Raw genomic sequence first — 6,356 nt, 5'->3', positions numbered from 1 at the left:
CACATGACGATCGATCGACACATTTCAGAACAATGATAAGAAAATCCCTGTAAAGATTAACACATTTTAGAACAATGAAAAGCAAATGTCGCTAAAGAATATGAGGTAAAAGGTCTCCACCTTAATGCAAGTGGTATAATGGATAGCTGGTTATCTGCTTAAGGTTTCCTTTTATTGAACCTGGGTTCAAGTCCCCCCAGTTCACCCTTTTATTTTGTTTTTAACTTTTGATCATAAATGGAATAGAAAAAAATTAAAAGAAAAAAAAAAAGACAATAGAACAACTCGAACCCAGGCCTGTGAACCGCCCAACGGACCGCTGGTACTAAGGAACTTTCGCGATATGTAGGAGACTTTTATTAATGATCACACATATCTCGAGGAAAATAAGCACACAGGAGCCGTTTTATGGTGCCAGAATCGATATGGAGCATCCTTTGTTTATTATTGTCTTCTAGTGCCCGAAAAAACCCTAGCTTATTAAATAGATAGTGATATACCATGCAAAAGTTTCTTCTCTGTTATTTATAATGGCACTAGTAGGATCCATGGCCTTGAGCCTCATGATTTGGTCAGAGTTTAGGTTGCCCACACCCATGTTCTGATGTTGTGGTGACCCAAACCCAGTTGGTTGGTGGGGAGTTACAAGGGGCATCCCCCCACCCATTAAGTTTGTCAGTTAGCCTTGCTTTTATTATTGTTACTTTTGTTTGTTGTATTTTGCTCAAGTTCGTGTTCTTAATTTGGAACTATTATCAGTTTTGATTTTGGACTTGTTTCCTCTCTTGCAGTCCAACCAGTCGCTCGATTAACAGCGTCTAATCAGGATTATATCTTTAATAATGATCTCTACAGCTATCACTTTCTGTCTGAACCTAACATGGAGTGCAAATCTGATCATTGGCTTGTTCATCTAAAGCGACCTGAATGTTTGTTCTCAAATTACATTAAATGTATTTATTATTGTGTTAGACTGTTAGCCGAAGTTGTTGGAAGGTGAGTAAGAGAAATTGTTGGGCTATGTACAACAATATATTGTTTTAATTTATTTGATTTAGGGTTATATTTACAAATTCCACTGAGTTTTTAGCCACTAATTTATTCCTTTTTAATCTATTAATTATTTTGTTTTCAAAATCTTGACATTTATCAGTGAAGATGAAGCAAAAAAGAGAAAATCTACATGGTTTGGTGTGCTCCGCCATTTGGATTTGCTCTTTGAAATTGATATGGAAACCCTAAATAAGCTTAAAGGTTAGTGTATTCCTAGTTTAGGAATGATTTATTACATATTTTATAAGTTAAAGCGTTGTTAACGTACTTAGATTGTTTCTCTGCAGTATTGCAGGATGTTCTGGCACTGCTTCCGGATTATTCAGTTAGTGCGAAGACCAAGAATGACGGTAAGGCTTCTATGTCATCGTTTATTTTAGTAAGGGACATTTCTACCAACCTACTTCTTTGGACTTTGTTGTTCACCATCTATGAAGCACTGTGCTTCCTAGTTCACCATGTCACTGTTGTTTAGATCGTAAATTTAATTTTTTTGCTATTTCAGCATTATAAAAAGACAAATATGCCTTAGAATTTGAGATCACAATTATCTTAGATGAATTTTTCGTTTGTTTCACATCTTTATTTGCTATTTGTTTTATGGGTACGTCATCCGCACATTTTTTTTAAAAAAAAGTTGTCTAATTTATAAATTTATAAACAATATTAAACTTTTTTTTTCTATTTTTTAAATTATAAATTTATACAGACTTTCTTCATTTTTGTTGAATTTACTATCTCTAATGAAATCCTTGCCTATAGTTGGAAATTACTCAGTTGTTTTGTGTTACTTCTACGATAGTAAGATATACTAATTTTTTTGTGATATGCTAAAAGTGCTTCCTGAGCAAGTAAACTCTGTTTTTTTTTCCAATAATAGCAAGTTATTTTTTTTTCCAATAATAGCAAGTTAACTCTATTTAATATACTTTTTATGCAGTTTTCCTTGCTGCACCTCCTAACCGTAGGAAAAATCATCCAACCATATTTGCTTGTTATGATAAACCGGAGATCTTCGGCCGTAAGTACGGAACCTGTGAGTGACTCTGTCAGATTTTAGTTCACAAGATATGGCTGTAATAATAAGTATACCTTTAAATGGGTAGAACTCTGGTTCCAATTCTGTTGGGCTTTAAATTCAGTCCTAAAACTGTGCGATTTAAAATGATGACCGATGAGTATTTTATGGAGCTGTCTTCAGTACTTGGGTGTAATTCATATTTTGTTCTAGCGTAAGTTATTTTTTCCCATTCTTTTATCATCTAGTGGTACTTTCTATTTGATAAGAATGGAGTCAATGGAAACTGTTTGTTTTGCAAGTTGACATAAACGATCATGGGTCATGCCACAAGGCTATACCACATAAGAAACCTCAATTATTGGAGGAAAGTTAAGAGTTAGCTGTGGCAATGACGAGGAAGTCGAGCAAATTATATAGGAAAAAATATGGGAGATATGTTGAGATAACCTTGTTTGATGAGTGAAGGGCATCGCACTTTGGAGTTTATCTGATATACTGGCTGGCTATATATTTTTAATCCTTGTTATATGTCTTTAATACTGACTCACTTCTTTTCTCTTAACTTCAGATTGCTGACTCAAGAAAGACATATGTTGAAGACAAGGAAGAGGAAATGAAGCTTCTAGAAAGGTCTGTGGAAGAGCTAGAAAGTACAGTCGATGTACTGGAAAACAAGGGAAAGTAATTTTTTCCTCTATGATTTGTTTAGTCAGTCATATTCTAGTTCTGATGCTTTGATCTGGCATCCACTTTGTTAGGTGGATACCGTGAAAGGGGAAGCTGAAAGGCAACGGTTGCTAAGAGAAGAACTAGAAACAGAGCTTCAAGTTATTAGAAATCAAATGCTTATTGTAACTACTTCTGGCACAAGCTTGGATGTTGGAGCAAGGGATATTATATGTAGACATCCAGTGTTACAAAGGTTACAAATTACCGTATTTTTTCCCTTTTTTTACATATATATCATAAACATGTGTACATTGTAATCTTAGACCCACTTCACCCTGTATCTTTTCTCTTTTTAGTCTCCTCGAACAGAAAGATAGAGAATTGCAGAAAATGGAAGTACAAATAGAAGTTCTTGAAAAGAATATAGCAGAGAAGAATGCTAAGGTGTGGCCTTTCTGTGGAAGTTTTAGTTATATTACCTTCTTTTTACTTGTGTAATACAGTTGAAGCATTTGCATATAGGTTAGGTTCTTGATGTATATGTACGAGTTTAAATGGCCTAGGCATAGGTCATCATAAGATGCTTTCAGTGCAATGGCATAGTTCAAAATCTATTAGTTTTTTGCTATTTTTGTCTTCTTATTTGATCTGTACCTTCATGAATGTGATCGAGTTATAACTTTGATAAGTTTTTTCTAAGCTTTTGGCTATGGGCACCAATTTACGCATATAGGAGGTGCATAGTTTCACATGCATTGTCAACTTGAGTATGTATTAGGTTTATTAATGTTTCTAATAAATTTACTTACGTGATTTTTTTTTTTATAATTTGTTATGCCAGATTGGTCGATTGGTCGCCAGAAGTAGTAGAATCAAGAAGAAGCTCCGAGTGGATGCTGCTCAAATTAGCATGTTATAGACATTATTTGTGGAATTTTAGTTTTGAATAATTCGTCTAATTTAGTTGAACGTTGTTAAGATTATGTGAGACAATGTTTTTTCGCAAAAAATAGTTATGTGAATTCTTTAAGATCTTTTGTATTGATCGAATGGTTTAGTAATGAAATTCATTTTGTTATGATTTGTGGTGAATTGTTATAGGGTTACTGTGTTCTATAAAAATTGTTTTGGGCAGGATTATGTAAATGAAAATGTACAGGTATATATATGAATTGCACCATTTGTAATGCTAAATGCGTTCCAAATAAAGTGTGTGCTTTTCTGAAATTTATATCATTCGCAACAATTTTGGTGTAGCTAAAAGATTTAATTTTACCGTAACGTAGACACTTTTTGCCACAATTGGTGTGTCGCTAAATTTATGGACGTCTGTTGCCACGCCAAATGTATAGCTAAAATTCAAACTTTCCTTGTGGAAATAGTGTAGCAAAAGGTTGCCTTTTATGATGCCTAGTTGTAATGCACTAAAGGTATCACTTTTGCAACGCCATCCTAGTTGTTACAAGCTCTCTTTATGACGCCAAGCGCTGCAAATAGTTTGAAATAAATTTGCAATTAATTTAATTTTCATAAATGAAGTAGCAACGGAATTAGTGTATTAGCGGCCCATAAAGGCCGCAAACAAACTAGGAATATTTGCCACGCCACTTTTGGCGTTGCATTTGGAGTATTTGAGGCGCACTTTTAGCCGCCTTTGCAACGCCATCCGGTGCGTTAAATGATCTTTGCCACGCTCAAGGCACCTTTAGCGATGGGGTATGGCTGCTAAAACCATGCTCATTGTAGTGTTATTCCATGTGTCTATGGATTGTGATTGTTGTCCCCGCTAGCCGATTGATGCTTTTTCCGCTAAAGTGAATGGAAACAAACCGAAGCAAAGAGTTGTTCCTTAGAGATCTGGCGGATGATGAAATGTTGTTGCCACTTGTTGAAGTCTACGAAGATGATTGTACGGTTTTTCGTGCTCCAAACCATGATATATTGGTAACAAACTGAAGACGTTTGGTGGGATACGAAAATCACCGACAATGTCCTCAAGTTTAATGCAGGAAGAAGGTCCTTCCTGTAATGCAGTATAGAAGTCCGAGAGGGGCTTCTCTGCTGGTGGAGGATCGTCGGCCATAATGACTGAAGTTGATGGCAACGAAGGATTGTGATGAAGGTAATTAGCAGAAGAAGAACAATTTTTATGTGAGAACTTACGCAATTGCTTATCGTATTTTTTTCGACGATAGGTTTGTTCAATTTCTTTAGTGGAACCAGACCTTAATCTCATGCAAGCATAAAATTAGATCTAACTTACAGAAGGAATTATGAGGACTCGAATTTTATTATTATCTTAAGCATTAGGGTTGAACAACATATGCCTAAGCAGTGAAGCTAGGAATACGTGTGCATAAACCAACAGCCAGGTCACAAGATAGATATGAGGGAGGATTTCCGTGCAAGCACGGTTCTAATTAAGTAACCTCAATCTTTCAAGTTTCCTAGACACCATTGGAATATGATTAAGATTTATGGAATTAAAATTTATGCAAAGGTGGTATTAAATTAATTTTAATTTAATTTATTTATTTATTTATATATATATATATATATATATATATATATATATTTTTTTTAAAGATTTATGCAAGGTTTAAAATACAAACATACAAATACGATCTACTCATACAATACTAGGTGCAGTAGCATGTGAAGGTACTCTACTCATACAATACCTATACGAATAGGCAAGCTTGTGTCATCGATAAATATTTCCATACGTACAGGCAAATATACATCAGTAATACGTATATGTACGCTAATTTGTAAATCGATATTACGTAAATGTATATCAACAGTAACAGGTGAATTTGAATCACTCATACGTATCTAAATACCTTAGCATACGAATACAGTATACATACGCAGAATAGATGACAAAACTAAACATGCAAAGTATTATACCCAAACTAAAATACGACTCTTGTATTGCATAATAAATCGATTTCGACAATACTCATTGAGATTGCGAATGTCCTATAGAGAGCAGCTTTACCCCGTAGGGTTTAGAAACAACTTACCCAACTAAGATTTTAACCCTCGTTGGAATGTTCTCCTCTTTCTTGACAAAATCGACATATTAGACAATACCGTGTACGTATACGTAGAGAAATATCAAACATTTAACAAGCAACATTTATAATGAAAAGACATATTCCCATGCAATACAATACCATTAATATGTAAATATACATTCATATGCAATTCATGTCCGTGTAATCGTATATAAATATTTACCGGTATACGAATTTGATTCATGCATAATTCGAGGCTAAAGCTTAAATAATAATCCATAAATTTTTGCTAATACTATATACATGGCATACATGCAGAAAAACATAATAATAATAATATAAATAAATTACAATAATATTGAAAATTGGAACCTGTAGTTTTCCGCGTTTTCGCCAAAGATATGAAACAGACGTTTCGATCCGTCGACGCGATTAATCCCAAAGGATTATCGAATTTTTCCGGTACTGGACCAAATATTTAGGCCTGGAAAAAGGATCAAGGTGGATCAGGAGATGCTGGTGGCTGAAAATGAGCAATAACAGAAGAAATTCAACCGAGGACGCTGGTCCCACTTTCGCAAGACGCTGACTCC

The 6,356-nt window shown here is 34.6% G+C and overlaps 1 long non-coding RNA gene across 1 annotated transcript; it reads left to right on the top strand.

Annotated features, from left to right (window-relative positions):
• Positions 1-1,149: 1,149 nt before the first annotated feature.
• LOC147499380 (uncharacterized) lies at positions 1,150-3,904 on the top strand. The gene is made up of 7 exons (XR_015194471.1): positions 1,150-1,254; positions 1,341-1,403; positions 1,994-2,089; positions 2,643-2,704; positions 2,833-2,996; positions 3,100-3,187; positions 3,585-3,904. It is a non-coding gene; the product is annotated as an uncharacterized LOC147499380 (long non-coding RNA).
• The last annotated feature ends 2,452 nt before the right edge of the window (positions 3,905-6,356 follow it).

The sequence above is a fragment of the Coptis chinensis genome, chromosome 5 (assembly GCF_015680905.1).
Source record: "Coptis chinensis isolate HL-2020 chromosome 5, ASM1568090v1, whole genome shotgun sequence".
Taxonomy (NCBI): Eukaryota; Viridiplantae; Streptophyta; class Magnoliopsida; order Ranunculales; family Ranunculaceae; genus Coptis; species Coptis chinensis.
Note: the sequence above shows the minus strand (reverse complement) of the source record. Positions and strands in the feature narration are given on the sequence as shown.